At 38.6% G+C, this 17,982-nt stretch overlaps 1 non-coding gene across 1 annotated transcript; it reads right to left on the reverse strand.

The window, feature by feature from the left end:
• Positions 1 to 17,610: 17,610 nt before the first annotated feature.
• Positions 17,611 to 17,718, reverse strand: LOC112700460 (small nucleolar RNA R71). The gene has a single exon (XR_003153368.1). It is a non-coding gene; the product is annotated as a small nucleolar RNA R71 (small nucleolar RNA).
• Positions 17,719 to 17,982: the final 264 nt, after the last annotated feature.

Below are 17,982 nucleotides of genomic sequence, written 5' to 3' on the forward strand. Positions count from 1 at the left end.
ATGAACCATATCTCTTTAAGAGATGTGCAGACGGAGTAATCCGTAGATGTGTGCCTAAAGAAGAAGCACAGAAGATCCTTTGGCATTGCCATGGATCACAGTATGGAGGACATTTTGGAAGTGAACGAACAGCCACAAGAGTCCTCCAGAGTGGCTTCTACTGGCCCACTCTCTACAAAGATTCCCGAGCATTTGTGCTTAACTGTGATAGTTGCCAGAGATCAGGCAACCTGCCTCACAGTTATGCTATGCCTCAACAAGGAATCTTGGAAATTGAGTTGTTTGATGTATGGGGTATTGACTTCATGGGACCTTTCCCACCATCATACTCAAACACCTATATTCTGGTGGCAGTGGATTATGTATCCAAATGGGTGGAGGCGATTGCAACACCCACTAATGACACTAAAACAGTGTTAAAATTCCTCCAGAAACATATCTTCAGCAGATTTGGTATCCCTAGAGTGTTAATCAGTGATGGGGGTACTCATTTCTGTAATAAGCAGCTCTACTCTGCTCTAGTACGTTACGGAGTCAACCACAGGGTGGCTACTCCATATCACCCACAAACTAATGGGCAGGCTGAAGTCTCAAATAGAGAACTTAAAAGAATCCTGGAACGGACTGTAATTAACCGTAGAAAGGATTGGGCAAGAAGCTTGGATGATGCTCTGTGGGCATACAGAACAGCATTCAAGACCCCTATAGGTACCTCTCCATACCAGCTTGTGTATGGAAAGGCATGTCACTTGCCAGTGGAACTGGAACACAAAGCCTATTGGGCAACCAGATTCCTGAACCTTGATGCCAAGTTAGCTGGAGAAAAACGATTACTACAGTTAAATGAGCTAGAGGAATTTAGACTCAATGCTTTCGAAAATGCAAAAATTTACAAAAAGAAAGCAAAAAGATGGCATGATAAGAAATTGTCATCCAGAGTCTTTGAGCCAGGACAGAAAGTTCTGCTATTTAATTCAAGGCTCAAATTATTCCCTGGGAAATTAAAATCCCGGTGGAGAGGTCCATATGTAATCACAAGTGTATCACCATATGGATACATAGAACTTCAGGATAGTGACTCTAACAAAAAGTTCATTGTCAATGGACAAAGAGTTAAACACTATCTTGAAGATAATTTCGAGCAAGAATGCTCAAGACTGAGATTACATTGAATATCAGTGTCAGTCCAGCTAATGACATTAAAGAAGCGCTTGCTGGGAGGCAACCCAGCCATTTACAAAGTTTATTTACTGATTAAATAAATTTTCTTTTCTTTACAGGTTTGAGTCCAAGTATCTTCAAAGGTGAATTAGTAATTGATTGAAGTCCCAAGAGTTACAGAGAAATTTGGAAGCTCAGTGGCATGAAAAAGCCAGTAAGAAATACTTTGGGCGTTAAACGCCCAAAAGAAGCACCCACTGGGCGTTCAACGCCAGTAAGGGTAGCCTTCTGGGTGTTAAACGCCAAGAAGAAGCATCTTCTGGGCGTTAAACGCCAGAAAGATGCACCTTCTGGGCGTTTAACGCCAATCTGCTAGCATTCTGGGCGTTTAGAAAAACGCCCAGTAAAGAAGGACCTCCTGGCGTTCAACGCCAGGAAGAAGCATCACATGGGCGTTGAACGCCCAGGAGAAGCAACATTTGGGCGTTAAACGCCTAAACCATGCACCATGTGGGCGTTTAACGCCAGGATGGTGGGAGGAGGTACAATTTCGTTTTTCTTTGTATTTTTTCAAATTTTTATGTTTCAATTCATGATTTCTTGCATAAACATATTTTAAATTATCACTTTCAATTCCAAAAGTTTTTATCCTAATTTCTAAAATCCAATGATTGCAAATTTTTTAGATTTATCTTAACCCAAAAGCCAAATGGCTTTCCAATTCAAGCCATCAGCTTTTCAAATTTGTTTCCAACACATCTTTAACTCCTTTTAAAAATCCTTTTTAAAAAAACAAAATTAAATTTCAAAATTATCTTTTAAATTATGATTCATATCTTTTCCTTTTTAAAATTATATCTTTTTCTGATCATATCTTTTAAATCATATCTTTTATCTTATCTCTTTCTTAAATTTTTTTTCGAAAATTACCCACCCCCCCTCCCTATATCTTGTGTTCGGCGCCCTCCTCATCATCACCATTCCACATTGCTCTCCTCCTATCCCTCTTCTTTCTTCTCTTTTGCTTGGGGACAAGCAAAGCTCTAAGTTTGGTGTGTTTTACCGTGATCACAAAAACTATTGTGTCTCTTGATCATGGCTCCTAAAGGGAAACAAACCGCCCCAAGAGGAAAGAAAGAAAGCATTCCAAAGCCACTTTGGAACCAAGGGAAGTTCTTAACTAAAGAACATTCAGACCATTACTACAAGATAATGAGTCACAGATCTGTGATCCCGGAAGTCAGATTTGATCTGAAAGAAGATGAATATCCGGAGATCCAAGAGCAAATTCGAAACAGGAATTGGGAAATTTTGGCCAATCCTGAAACGAAAGTGGGGAAGAATATGGTTCAGGAATTCTATGCTAATCTATGGCAGACAGAAAGGCAAAGAATCATTGGAGCTGCTATCTTTGACCATAAGACAGTGGTCAGAGGAAAAATCATTCATACCAATGCTGACAGGATTAGAGAGATATTCAAGATCCCTCAACTGAAAGATGACCCAGACTCCTTTAATAGGAGAATGATGAGGGTCAATAAAGGGATGGATAAGATTCTGGAGGACATATGCATCCCTGGAGCCAAGTGGACTACCAGTACAACTGGCATCCCAGTCCAACTCAAAAGAGAAGATCTAAAACCAGTAGCCAGAGGCTGGCTGGACTTTATTTGTCGTTCCATCTTGCCCACCAGCAACCATTCTGAAGTTACCATCAAAAGAGCTGTCATGATTCACTGCATCATGTTGGGAAAAGAAGTGGAAATCCATCAGCTGATCTCCTGTGAGCTATATAAAATAGCAAACAGGAATTCTAAGGACGCCAAATTGGCTTATCCAAGCCTAGTTTCTATGCTTTGCAAAGAGGCTGGAGTAAAGATGGGAATAACTGAATATATCCCAATTGAAAAGCCCATTACTGGAATATCAATGGTCAGGCAACAGCAACAAGAGGATCCTGTCAGAAGGAGAGCACAAGAAGCCCTCCCAGAACTGCCCCAATATGAATATTGGGAACAACTTGAGGCTTCTGTTTCCAGATTGCAAGAAGCCATGGATCAAATAAAGGAAGAACAGAATAATCAAGGTAGCATGATTTGCAAACTGCTCAAGGAACAAGAGGAGCAAGGGCGTGATCTAAGGGAGCTGAAGCGCCAAAAATTAATCCTTGAACCACACCCCAAAGAGTCAGAGGAGCATCCACTCCTCAAAACAACAGGTTGCTGAGTTCCAATTTCTCTGTTCCAACTTAGTAGAGATTATTCCTTTTAGAAATTAACCTTAGAAGATATTTAGTAGTAATTAGGATGTCTATTTTGATTTTATTTCCAATTAAGTTATAATTTATTTTTCTCATCATCATTAGGCATGAATAAAATAGTAGACTTTCTTTTAGAATAAAGAAGTAATTTATATTTTTCGAGTTCATCAATAAATAAAATTTTAATTAATTATATGTGGTGGCAATACTTTTTGTTCTCTGAATGAATGCTTGAACAGTGCATAATATGTACTTTGAATTTGATGGATATTGGCTCTTGAAAGGACAAAGAACACGAAAAATATTGTTGAGGATCTGAAAAATCATGAAATTGATTCTTGAAGCAAGAAAAAGCAGTTCAAAAAAAAAAAAAAGGTGGCAAAAATTTTAGCAAAGATCCAAGGCTTTGAGCATGAATGGATAGGAGGGCCCAAGGAAATAAAAATCCAGGCCTAAGCGGCTAAAGCAAGCTGTCCCTAACCATGTGCTTGTGTCATGAAGGTCCAAGTGAAAAGCTTGAGACTGAATGGTTAAAGTCGTGATCCAAAGCTAAAGAGTGTGCTTAAGAGCTCTGGACACCACTAACTGGGGACTTTAGCAAAGCTGAGTCACAATCTGAAAAGGTTCACCCAGTTATGTGTCTGTGGCATTTGTGTATCCGGTGGTAATACTGGAAGACAAAGTGCTTAGGGCCACAGCCAAGACTCATAAAATGACTGTGTTCAAGAATCAACATACTACACTAGGAGAATCAACAATACTATCTGAATTCTGAGTTCCTAAGGATGCCAATCATTCTGAAAATTTAAAGATACTGGGAGATGCCAAAACTGTTCAGAGACAAAAAGCAGCAAGCCCCGCTCATCTAATAAGAATCTGAGCCTCATTTGGAACTCGAGAATATTATTATTTCTTTATCTCTATTAGAACCTATTTTATTCATCTAGTTGCTTGAGGACAAGCAACAGTTTAAGTTTGGTGTTGTGATGAGCGGATATTTTGTACGCTTTTTGGGGGTAATTTCATGTAGATTTTAGTATGTTTTAGTTAGGTTTTAGTAAAATAATATTAGTTTTTAGGCAAAAATCATATTTCTGGACTTTACTATGAGTTTGTGTGTTTTTCTGTGATTTCAGGTATTTTCTGGCTGAAATTGAGGGAGCTGAGCAAAAATCTGACTTAGGCTGAAAAAGGACTGCTGATGCTGTTGGATCCTGACCTCCCTGCACTCGAAATGGATTTTCTGGAGCTACAGGAGTCCAATTGGCGCGCTCTCAACGGCGTTGGAAAGTAGACATCCAGGGCTTTCCAGCAATATATAATAGTCCATACTTTGAGCGAGGATAGACGACGTAACTTGGCGTTGAACGCCAAGTTCATGCTGCTGTCTGGAGTTAAACGCCAGAAAAACGTCATGATCCGGAGTTGAACGCCCAAAACACGTCATAACCTGAAGTTTGACGCCAAGAAAGGCCTTTGCACGTGGAAAGCTTTAGTCTCAGCCCCAGCACACACCAAGTGGGCCCCAGAAGTGGATTTCTGCACCAATTATCTTAGTGTAGTCATTTTCTGTAAACCTAGGTTACTAGCTTACTATTTAAACAACTTTTACAGACATATCTTGTACCTCATGACATTTTCAGATCTGAATTACATACTTTGTGACGGCATGAGTCTCTAAACTCCATTGTTGGGGGTGAGGAGCTCTGCAGCGTCTCGATGATTTAATACAATTCCTTTGTTTTCCATTCAAACACGCTTGTTCTTATCTAAGATGTTTATTTGCGCTTAACTATGGAGAAGGTGATGATCCGTGACACTCATCACCTTCCTCAACCCATGAACGTGTGCCTGACAACCACATCCGTTCTACACCAGATTGAATGAATATCTCTTAGATTCCCCAACAGAATCTTCGTGGTATAAGCCGGATTGATGGCAGCATTCATGAGAATCCGGAAAGTCTAAACCTTGTCTGTGGTATTCCGAGTAGGATTCCGGGATTGAATGACTGTGACGTGCTTCAAACTTTAACCTGCTGGGCGTTAGTGACAGACGCAAAAGAGTGATTCTATTCCAGTAGGAGCGGGAACCAACCGGTGATTAGCCGTACTGTGACAGAGTGCGTGCATAGTTTTCACTGCGAGGATGGGAAGTAGCCATTGACAACGGTGACACCCTACATAGAGCTTGCCATGGAAGGAACCTGCGTGTGAGAAGAAGATCTCAAGGAAGAGTTGAAATCAGAGGACAAAGCATCTCCAAAACTCCAACATATTTCCTAGTGCTGCAAATCAAAGTAACATTGTTCCCTCTTTTATCAATTCCAATAATTTCACTTTTAATCCAAATAATCCTATTAACATCCTGACTAAGATCAATAAAATAAATATTGATTGCTTCAAACCAATAATCTCTGTGGATTCGACCCTTACTCACGTAAGGTATTACTTGGACGACCCAGTACACTTGCTGGTCAGTTGAACGGAATTGTGCCCACTCATACCAAAAATCCTAAGTTCCACAATCCTACAATAAATATATTGATGCTATATTGATGTGATCACAATTTCGTCCACCAATTAACCACAATTTTATGGTTTATCTTGTATTGAATTTGGTGGATTTTATCAACTTTTTTCACATTTATTCAATGAAATAGCATGGTTTTATAATTCTTCCTAAATTGTCATGTTTTTTAGGCCCTAAAATTGATCATTTAATTCACTTTAATTCCATTCGATGTCTTGATATGTGTATTGAGTGATTTCAAGCTTAGAAAGTAAAGATTGGATTGAATGAATGAAGAAAAAGCATGTAAAAATGGAGAATTCATGAAGAAATTAAGTTTTGGAAGTTTGCCATGCGAGGCGTACGCGTGACCTGGAAATTGCAATATGACGCGTACACGTGACCCACGCGTACGCGTGACAAGCAACACGTGACCTCATTAATGAAACACGCTGGGGACGATTTCTGGGGCTGCAGAAGCCCAATCTAACTCATTTCTGAAGCTATTTGATGCAGAATTCAAAAGGAATAAAGGGAGAGCAATTAGGATAGCTTAGTATCATGCTTTAGGATATATTCTGGAGAGAGAAACTCTCTCTTCTCTCTAGAATCTGGTTAGATTTAGGATAGAACTTCCTTAGATTTAGGTTTAATTCTTGTTTTATGTTAGTTTTCTTGCAATTTCTTGTTACTACATCCTTGCTTTCTTAGTTTTATTTGTTATTTCCTTTATTTTGTCACTTTTATGTTCATGCACTATTGTTGGATTTTGATTCCCTTTAATATAATTTATGTTTTCTTATTGTTTAATTGAGTTGTTATTGTCATTTTCTTGCTTTGGATAGTTGTAAAATTTATATTCTTGCAATTTTACCATGCATTCTTTTTTTGCTTTCCAAGTGTTTGACAAAATACTTGGTTGGATTTTAGAGTAGATTTTTAGTACTCTTGACTTGTGATTGAGGACTTAAGTCCCTTGAGATTATTGATGTTCAGCTCCATTGGTGATTTAGGGTTGTTAATTGGTTCTAGGACCAATATGTCCACTTGACTTTCCTTCAATTGTTAGAGAATAACTAAGTGGAATTAATCCTTTGTAATCACCACGTTATGGTCAATAATCCAAGATAGGATACCTTGACTCTTGATCCTTGCCTTGAGTGATTTTTAGCATTTATATTTCTTAGTTGTTAGCTTCATTTTCTTGTTCACAAACCCAAAACCCCAAAATATACATTTCATAACCAATAATATGCATACTTCCCTGCAATTCCTTGAGAGACAACCCGAGGTTTAAATATTTTCAGTTTTTATTTTGTTTGCATTGTTACAAACAAATTAAACTTTGATTGAGGGTTGTTTTTCTGTTTGGATCTATACTTGCAATGTGATTATTTTTGTGCAATTCTAAACTGACATTTATCCATCATCAGTCACGTGGCCACAAACGGTGCGACGATCGGAGCTCTGGATCAAAAGCTATAAAGAATTGAAATTTGGGAGTGAGGGTTTCAGGTTTCCTCCTTGTTCTTCCCCCTTTCCCAGCATGATTTCTTGTGTTTGGAAAGCAAATGAGCTAAAGCTCATGACTATTAATGAAATGGGTTGCGCCTTGGGCCCAATACGGGCCCGATTTACCCCGTTTGGCTCAATCTTAAGACAAATTTTTTAAAATTAGTATCAAAATTCTTATTTTAATTAGTTCTACTTCACTAAACCATAAAATTCAATTGTTAATTTATTTAATTAATAATTAATTTATTAGCTAATTATTCACTAATTTCGCTGGTTTTACATCTTACTCCTCTAACAGAATTTTCGTCCTCAAAATATCACTCTCAAATCTTCATATACACTCTCTCATATTCAACTTATCTCTATTCATTTTGCCATTCTCTGACATCAATGTAATATCCTATTCTCACTTCAACCCTAAGCTAAACCCGTTTGTCTCACTCTTAGCTTCGTCTAACTCTCTTAACGAGTACAAACTTCCTTACCCTTCAAGGGTTCTCTCTAAATGAAATCAATCTCAATTCTTTCTCAACTGTCTCAATCACTAAATAATTCTCCAATCTCTTATTCTAAGTCAATCTGTTATAACCTAAGCCACATATTCTCACTATCCATTCCTTAATCCTATGTTAATCCTTGAATCATTCTCATACCCTAAGATTTCTTCCCCCCATCATTACAACTCTAGATTCACCAAAAATCATTGCGCTTCCACAGCGCCACTCTGATTCTAAACCATTAGGGACTTAATCACTCGTCTACTCTTCAGAATACTCCTTGAGTCTCTTTATCTCTCTAACTAGCACTATTGACCTTTACTCTAGCTGCACGAGTTCTAATCCCTTGGTTTCATTCATCACTGATGAGCGGATAATTTATACGCTTTTTGGCATTGTTTTTAGTATGTTTTTAGTATGTTTTAGTTAGTTTTTAGTATATTTTTATTAGCTTTTAGTTAAAATTCACTTTTCTGGACTTTACTATGAGTTTTTGTGTTTTTCTATGATTTCAGGTATTTTCTGGCTGAAATTGAGGGACTTGAGCAAAAATCTGATTCAGAGACTGAAAAGAACTGTAGATGCTGTTGGATTCTGACCTCCCTGCACTCGAAGTGGATTTTCTGGAGCTACAGAAGTCCAATTGGCACGCTCTCAACGGCGTTGGAAAGTAGACATCCTGGGCTTTCCAGAAATGTATAATAGTCCATACTTTGCCCGAGATTTGATGACCCAAACCGGCGTTCTAAATCAGCTCAGAAATGCCCGGCGTTAAACGCCGGAACTGGCACAAGAATGGGAGTTAAACGCCCAAACTGGTACAAAAGCTGGCGTTTAACTCCAAGAGAAGTCTCTACATGAAAATGCTTCAATGCTCAGCCCAAGCACACACCAAGTGGGCCCGGAAGTGGATTTTTCTGTCATTTACTCATCTTTGTAAACCCTAGGCTACTAGTTCTCTATAAGTAGGACCATTTACTATTGTATTTGAAATCTTTTGATCACTTTAGATCTCTAGATCATCTTTGGATCATTTTAGATCTTTTGATCATGTTTGGAGGCTGGCCTCTCGGCCATGCCTAGACCTTGTTCTTATGTATTTTCAACGGTAGAGTTTCTACACACCATAGATTAAGGTGTGGAGCTCTGCTGTACCTCGAGTATTAATGCAATTACTATTGTTCTTCTATTCAATTCAGCTTGTTCTTATTCTAAGATATCACTTGTTCTTCAACTTGATGAATGTGATGATCCGTGACACTCATCATCATTCTCACCCATGAACGTGTGACTGTCAATCACCTCCGTTCTACCTTAGATTGGGTGGATATCTCTTGGATCCCTTAACCGGAATCTTCGTGGTATAAGCTAGAATTGATGACTGCATTTAAGAGAATCCGGAAGGTCTAAACCTTGTCTGTGGTATTCTGAGTAGGATTCAATGATTGAATGACTGTGACGAGCTTCAAACTCCTGAAGGCTGGGCGTTAGTGACAGACGCAAAAGAATCACTGGATTCTATTCCAACCTGATTGAGAACCGACAGATGATTAGCCGTGCCGTGACAGGGTGCGTTGAACATTTTCACTGAGAGGATGGGAGGTAGCCACTGACAACGGTGAAACCCTACATACAGCTTGCCATGGAAAGGAGTAAGAAGGATTGGATGAAGACAGTAGGAAAGCAGAGAGACGGAAGGGACCAAGCATCTTCATACGCTTATCTGAAATTCCCACCAATGAATTACATAAGTATCTCTATCTTTATCTTTATGTTTTATTCATCATTCATAACCAATTGAGTTTGCCTGACTAAGATTTACAAGGTGACCATAGCTTGCTTCATACCAACAATCTCTGTGGGATCGACCCTTACTCACGTAAGGTTTATTACTTGGACGACCCAGTACACTTGCTGGTTAGTTGTGCGAAGTTGTGTTTATGCCATGGTATTGAACACCAAGTTTTTGGATTCATCACCGGGGATTATTTGAGTTGTAGTGATCACAATTTCGTGCACCACGTTTTTGGCGCCGTTGCTGGGGATTGTTCGAGTATGGACAACTGACGGTTCATCTTGTTGCTTAGATTAGGTATTTTTCTTCAGAGTTCTTAAGAATGAATTCTAGTGTTTCAAGGTGATGTTCTTATCATCACCAAAGCTGATTGATTTTCATCAATTTAGCTCTTGAATGCAATGTCCTGCTGAAGCTTGTTCAGCCATGTCTAATTTCTTTAGACTGAAGCTTTAGACTAACATTGCATGATTCCTGGAATTCTCATTAAGAATTTTGATATTTTTATTTTTTCTCTTCACTTAATTTTCGAAAAAAACCCAAAAAAATTACAAAATAAAAAAAAAATCCAAAAATATTTCTTGTTTGAGTCTAGTGTTTCATTTTATGTTTGGTGTCAATTGCATGTTTTTGTTCTTCTTGCATTTATTCATGTGTCTTCAGTAATCTTCAAATTGTTTTTGATGATTTCATTGTTCTGATCTTTAAATTCTCTTGACTTGAATGTTTTGTTGTTTCTCATATGCATTCTCATTGTGTTAGTGTCAGTAGTATACAAACTGCTAAGTTTGGTGTCTTGCATGCATTGTTATTTGATTTTAGTTGCATTTTGATTGTTCCTTATTATTAAAAATCCAAAAATATTTTTAATTTGTGTGTTTTCAAGTCAATAATACAGAGAATTGAAGATTCAGAATATACAGCAGAGGAATTATACAGAAAAAGGTGGGCGTTCAAAACGCCCAGTGAAGAAGGGCAAACTGGCGTTTAAACGCCAGCCAGGGTGCCTGGCTGGGTGTTTAACGCCCAAAAGGGTAGTAGTTTGGGCGTTAAACGCCAGAATGTGCACCATTCTGGGCGTTTAACGCCAGGATGGCACAAGAGGGAAGATTTTGTTTTCAAATCAAATTTTTTTTTTAGTTTTCAAAATCTTTTCAAAATCAAATCTTTTTCAAATCAAATATTTTCAATCAAATCTTTTTCAAAATCAATTTCTTTCCATTTTCAAAAATACTTGCTATCAATTAATGATTTGATTCAACATTTCAAGTATGTTGCCTTTTCTGTTGAGAAAGGTTTAATGTTTGAATCATATCTTTCCTTGTTAGCCAAGTCATTAATTTTTAAAATCAAATCTTTTTAAAATATTTTTCAAATCATATCTTCTCAATCATATCTTTTTAAAACTATATCTTTTCAGTCATATATTTTTAATCACATCTTTTTCAAAATAGTTTTCAATCAAATCTTTTTAATTTCTAATTTCAAAATCTTTTTCAAAAAATCACTTGATTTCTTTTCCACTCTTGGTTTTCGAAAATTAATTAGTGTTTTTCAAAATCTTTTACTTAATTTTCGAAAATTTCTTCCCCTCTTTTTCACATCTTTCTATTTATGACTAACACTACTCCTTAATGCACAATTCGAACTCCATCTTTCTTGATAAGTTCAAATTCTTCTACCTCTTCCTTCTATTTTTCTTTTCTTCTGACACCTTAAGGAATCTCTATACTGTGACATAGAGGATTCCACATATTTCCTTGTTTCTTCTCTTTCATATGAGCAGGAGCGAAGACAAAAGCATTCTTGTTGAGGCTGACCCTGAACCTGAAAGGACCTTGAAGCGAAAGCTAAGAGAAGCTAAGGCACAATTCTCTGTAGAGGACCTAACAGAAATCTTCAAAGAAGAAGAACACATGGCAGCCGAAAACAACAACAATGCCAACAATGCAAGGAAGGTGCTGGGTGACTTTACTGCACCTACTCCCGACTTCTATGGGAGAAGCATCTCTATCCCTGCCATTGGAGCAAACAACTTTGAGCTTAAGCCTCAATTAGTTTCTCTAATGTAAAAGAATTGCAAGTTCCATGGACTTCCATTGGAAGATTGATGAGCGGATAATTTGTATACTTTTTGGCATTGTTTTTAGTATGTTTTTAGTATGATATAGTTAGTTTTTAGTATATTTTTATTAGTTTTTAGTTAAAATTCACTTTTCTGGACTTTACTATGAGTTTGTGTGTTTTTCTGTGATTTCAGGTATTTTCTGGCTGAAATTGAGGGACCTGAGCAAAAATCTGATTCAGAGACCAAAAAGGACTGCAGATGCTGTTGGATTCTGACCTCCCTGCACTCAAAGTGGATTTTCTGGAGCTACAGAAGCCCAATTGGCGCGCTCTCAACGGCGTTGGAAAGTAGATATCCTGGGCTTTCCATCAATATATAATAGTCCATACTTTGCCCAAGATTTGATGGCCCAAACCGGCGTTCAAAGTCACCTCAAGAAATCCCAGCGTTAAACGCTGGAACTGGCACCCAAATGGGAGTTAAACGCCCAAACTGGCACTAAAGCTGGCGTTTAACTCCAAGAAGAGTCTCTGCACGAAAAATGCTTCATTGCTCAGCCCAAGCACACACCAAGTGGGCCCGGAAGTGGATTTTTATGTCATTTACTCATCTCTGTACACCTTAGGTTACTAGTTTTCTATATATAGGACCTTTTACTATTGTATTAAAATCTTTTGATCACTTTAGATCTCTAGATCATCTTTGGACATTTTAGTTCTTAGATCATTGGGAGGCTGGCCATTCGGCCATGCCTAGACCTCATGCTTATGTATTTTCAACGGTGGAGTTTCTACACACCATAGATTAAGGTGTGGAGCTCTGCTGTACCTCGAGTATTAATGCAATTACTATTGTTCTTCCATTCAATTCTGCTTGTTCTTTATCCAAGATATCACTTGTTCTTCAACTTGATGAATGTGATGATCCGTGACACTCATCATCATTCTCACCCATGAACAAAGTGACTGACAACCACTCTTGTTCTACAAGCGATCAAGGCCATAGTGAATATCTCTTGGATTCCTGATTGCACGATGCATGGTTGATCGCCTGACAACCGAGTGCTCGTCTGACAAACGAGCCAACCATTCCGTGAGATCAGAGTCTTCGTGGTATAGGCGAGAACTGATGGCGGCATTCAAGAGAATCCGGAAGGTCTAACCTTGTCTGTGGTATTCTGAGTAGGATTCAATGATTGAATGACTGTGACGTGCTTCAAACTCCTGAGGGCGGGGCGTTAGTGACAGACTGATGAGCGGATAATTTGTATACTTTTTGGCATTGTTTTTAGTATGTTTTTAGTATGATATAGTTAGTTTTTAGTATATTTTTATTAGTTTTTAGTTAAAATTCACTTTTCTGGACTTTACTATGAGTTTGTGTGTTTTTCTGTGATTTCAGGTATTTTCTGGCTGAAATTGAGGGACCTGAGCGAAAATCTGATTCAGAGACCAAAAAGGACTGCAGATGTTGTTGGATTCTGACCTCCCTGCACTCGAAGTGGATTTTCTGGAGCTACAGAAGCCCAATTGGCGCGCTCTCAACGGTATTGGAAAGTAGACATCCTGGGCTTTCCAGCAATATATGATAGTCCATACTTTGCCCAAGATTTGATGGCCCAAACCGGCGTTCAAAGTCACCTCAAGAAATCCCAGTGTTAAACGCTGGAACTGGCACCCAAATGAGAGTTAAACGCCCAAACTGGCACCAAAGCTGGCGTTTAACTCCAAGAAGAGTCTCTGCACGAAAAATGCTTCAATGCTCAGCCCAAGCACACACCAAGTGGGCCCGGAAGTGGATTTTTATGTCATTTACTCATTTCTGTACACCCTAGGCTACTAGTTTTCTATAAGTAGGACCTTTTACTATTGTATTAGAGATCTTTTTGATCACTTTAGATCTTAAGAGGACTTTGATAGCTATCTTCATTTTTTATGCTATCTTAGATCATTGGGAGGCTGGCCATTCGGCCATGCCTAGACCTTTGCTTATGTATTTTCAACGGTGGAGCTTCTACACACCATAGATTAAGGTGTGGAGCTCTGCTGTACCTCGAGTATTAATGCAATTACTATTGTTCTTCCATTCAATTCCGCTTGTTCTTGTTCCAAGATATCACTTGTTCTTCAACTTGATGAAGGTGATGATTGACGCCCATCACCATTCTCACTCATGAACAAAGTGACTGACAACCACTCTTGTTCTACAAGCATTTGAGGCTTGGTGAATATCTCTTGGATTCCTGATTGCACGATGCATGGTTGATCGCCTGAAAACCGAGTGCTCGCCTGACAAACGAGCCAACCATTCCGTGAGATCAGAGTCTTCGTGGTATAGGCAGGACCTGATGGCGGCATTCAAGAGAATCCGGAAGGTCTAAACCTTGTCTGTGGTATTCTGAGTAGGATTCAATGATTGAATGACTGTGACGTGCTTCAAACCTGTAACCTACTGGGCGTTAGTGACAGACGCAAAAGAGTGATTCTATTCCGGTAGGGGAGGGAACCAAACCGGTGATTAGCCGCACTGTGACAGAGTGTATGAGCATTAGTTTTCACTGCGAGGATGGGAGGTAGCTGCTGACAACAGTGAAACCCTACACGAGCTTGCCATGGAAAGGAGTAAGAAGAATTGGATGAAGGCAGTAGGAAAGCAGAGAGACGGAAGGGAAGGCATCTTCATGCGCTTATCTGAAGTTCCTACCAATGAATTACATAAGTATCTCTATCTTTATCTTATTGTTATTTTCGTTCATCACCATTACCATTTGAGTTTGCCTGACTAAGATTTACAAGATGACCATAGCTTGCTTCAATACTAACAATCTCCGTGGGATCGACCCTTACTCACGTAAGGTTTATTACTTGGACGACCCAGTGCACTTGCTGGTTAGTTGTGCGAAGTTGTGTAATGCCATGGTATTGAGCTACCACGTTTTTGGAGCCATTACCGGGGATTATGAGAGTTGTGAAAAAGTATTGTTCACAATTTCGCGCACCACAGACGCAAAAGAATCACTGGATTCTATTCCGGCCTGATTGAGAACCGATAGATGAATTCCGCTATGCTGTGACAGAGCATATGCAATCGCTTTCACTGAGAGGATGGGAGGTAGCCACTGACAACGGTGAAACCCTTGCTTAAGCTTGCCATGGAAAGGAGTAAGAAGGATTGGATGAAGACAGTAGGAAAGCAGAGAGACGGAAGGGAAGGCATCTTCATGCGCTTATCTGAAGTTCCTACCAATGAATTACATAAGTATCTCTATCTTTACCTTTGTGTTATTTTCGTTCATCACCATTATCATTTGAGTTTGCCTGACTAAGATTTACAAGATGACCATAGCTTGCTTCAATACTAACAATCTCCGTGGGATCGACCCTTACTCGCGTAAGGTTTATTACTTGGACGACCCAGTGCACTTGCTGGTTAGTTGTGCGAAGTTGTGTAATGCCATGGTATTGAGCCACCAAGTTTTTGGGGTTCATGACCGGGGATTATGAGAGTTGTGAAAAAGTATTGTTCACAATTTCGCGCACCAAGTTTTTGGCGCCGTTGCCGGGGATTGTTCAAGTTTTGAGCAAGCTTTTGGTAACATCAGTGCCAAGATCCGGCAACAACACCAAATTTTTGGCGTTATTGCCAGGGATTGTTCAAGTTTGGACAACTGACGGTTCATCTTGTTGCTTAGATTAGGTATTTATTTTTTTTTCGAAATTCTTGAAGATGAATTCTAGAGTTTCATGATGATTTGTTGAAGTCTGGCTGGCTGAGAAGCCATGTCTAATCTCATTGGACCGAGGTTTCAACTTATCACCACAAGAGCTTGTTGATTTTTATCAAATCTTGCCTTTGGAGCAGTGATCTGCTAAGGCTTGGCTGGCCTTTGGCCATGTCTAGTGTTTTGGACCGAAGCTTTCTTTGAGAGCTTGGCTGGCTGTGAAGCCATGTCTAATTCCTGGACCGGAGTCTTAGACTAGCATTGCACTGATTCCTGGAATTCTCATTAAGAATTTTGATACCTTTTTCCACTTAATTTTCGAAAAACACAAAAAAATTTTACAAAATCATAAAATCCAAAAAAAAAAATATTTCTTGTTTGAGTCTAGTGTCTCATCATAAGTTTGGTGTCAATTGCATGCATATGTCTAAGTGATCTTCAAGATGTTCTTGATGATTTACTTGCTCTGATCTTTGAATTCAATTTGACTTGATTGTTTTGTGTGTCTCATATGCATTTTCATTTTGTTAGTGTCAGTAGTATACAAACTGCTAAGTTTGGTGTCTTGCATGCATTGTTATTTGATTCTTGTTGCATTTTGGTTTGTCCTTATTATTAAAAATCCAAAAATATTTTTAATTTGTGTCTTTTCAAGTCAATAATACAGAGAAATTGAAGATTCAGAACATACAGCAGAGGAATTGCACAGAAAAAGCTGGGCGTTCAAAACGCCCAGTGAAGAAGGGCAGACTGGCGTTTAAACGCCAGCCAGGGTACCTGGTTGGGCGTTTAACGCCCAAAAGGGTAGCATTTTGGGCGTTAAACGCCAGAATGGATACCATTCTGGGCGTTTAACGCCAGGATGGCTAGAGGGGAAGATTTTGTTTTCAAATCAAATTTTTTCTAAGTTTTCAAAATCTTTTCCAAATCAAATCTTTTTCAAATCAATTTTCCAATCAAATCTTTTTCAAAACCAATTTCTTTCCATTTTTAAGATACTTACTATCAATTAATGATTTGATTCAACATTTCAAGTATGTTGCCTTTTCTGTTGAGAAAGGTTTAATGTTTGAATCATATCTTTTCTTGTTAGTCAAGTTTTTAATTTTCAAATCAAATCTTTTTAAAAAATGTTTTTCAAATCATATCCTCTCAATCACATTTTTTAAATCAATCATATCTTCTTAACCACATCTTTTTCAAAATAGTTTTCAATCAAATCCTTTTGATTTCTAATTTCAAAATCTTTTTCAAAAATCACTTGATTTCTTTTCCATTCTCATTTTCGAAAATTAAGTAATGTTTTTCAAAAATGTTTTCAAAATTTTTCACTTAATTTTCGAAAATTACTTCCCTCCTTCTCACTTCCTTCCATTTATGGACTAATACTATTCCTTAATGCAAAATTCGAACTCCATCTTCTCTGATAAGTTCGAATTTTCTACTTCTGTCTTCTACTCTTCTTTTCCTCTGACACCTAAAGGAATCTCTATACTGTGACATAGAGGATTCCACATTTTCTTGTTCCCTTCTCTTTCTTATGAGCAGGAGCAAAGACAAAGGCATTCTTGTTGAGGCTGATCCTGAACCTGAAAGGACCTTGAAGAGAAAGCTAAGAGAAGCCAAAGCACAACTCTCTCTAGAGAACCTGAACGAATTCTTCAAGGAAGAAGAACTCATGGCAGCCGAAAACAACAACAATGCCAACAATGCAAGGAAGGTGCTGGGTGACTTTACTGCACCTACTCCCGACTTCTATGGGAGAAGCATCTCTATCCCTGCCATTGGAGCAAACAACTTTGAGCTTAAGCCTCAATTAGTTTCTCTAATGCAACAGAATTGCAAGTTCCATGGACTTCCACTGGAAGATCCTCATCAGTTTTTAGCTGAATTCTTGCAAATCTGTGACACTGTCAAGACTAATGGGGTTGACCCTGAGGTCTACAGACTGATGCTATTCCCTTTTGCTGTAAGAGACAGAGCTAGAGCATGGTTGGACTCTCAACCTAAAGAAAGCCTGGACTCTTGGGAAAAGCTAGTCAATGCCTTCTTGGCAAAGTTCTTTCCACCTCAAAATTGAGTAAGCTTAGAGTGGAAGTCCAAACCTTCAGACAGAAGGAAGGAGAATCCCTCTATGAAGCTTGGGAAAGATACAAACAATTAATCAGAAAGTGTCCCACTGATATGCTTTCTGAATGGAGCATCATAGGTATTTTCTATGATGGTCTCTCTGAACTGTCCAAGATGTCTTTGGATAGCTCTTCTGGAGGATCTCTTCATCTGAAGAAGACGCCTACTGAAGCTCAAGAACTGATTGAAATGGTTGCAAATAACCAATTCATGTACACTTCTGAAAGAAATCCTGTGAACAATGGGACTAGTCAGAAGAAAGGAGTTCTTGAGATTGACACTCTGAATGCCATATTGGCTCAGAACAAAATATTGACTCAACAA

Source organism: Arachis hypogaea, chromosome 6, assembly GCF_003086295.3.
Source record: "Arachis hypogaea cultivar Tifrunner chromosome 6, arahy.Tifrunner.gnm2.J5K5, whole genome shotgun sequence".
In the NCBI taxonomy this organism is placed as follows: Eukaryota; Viridiplantae; Streptophyta; class Magnoliopsida; order Fabales; family Fabaceae; genus Arachis; species Arachis hypogaea.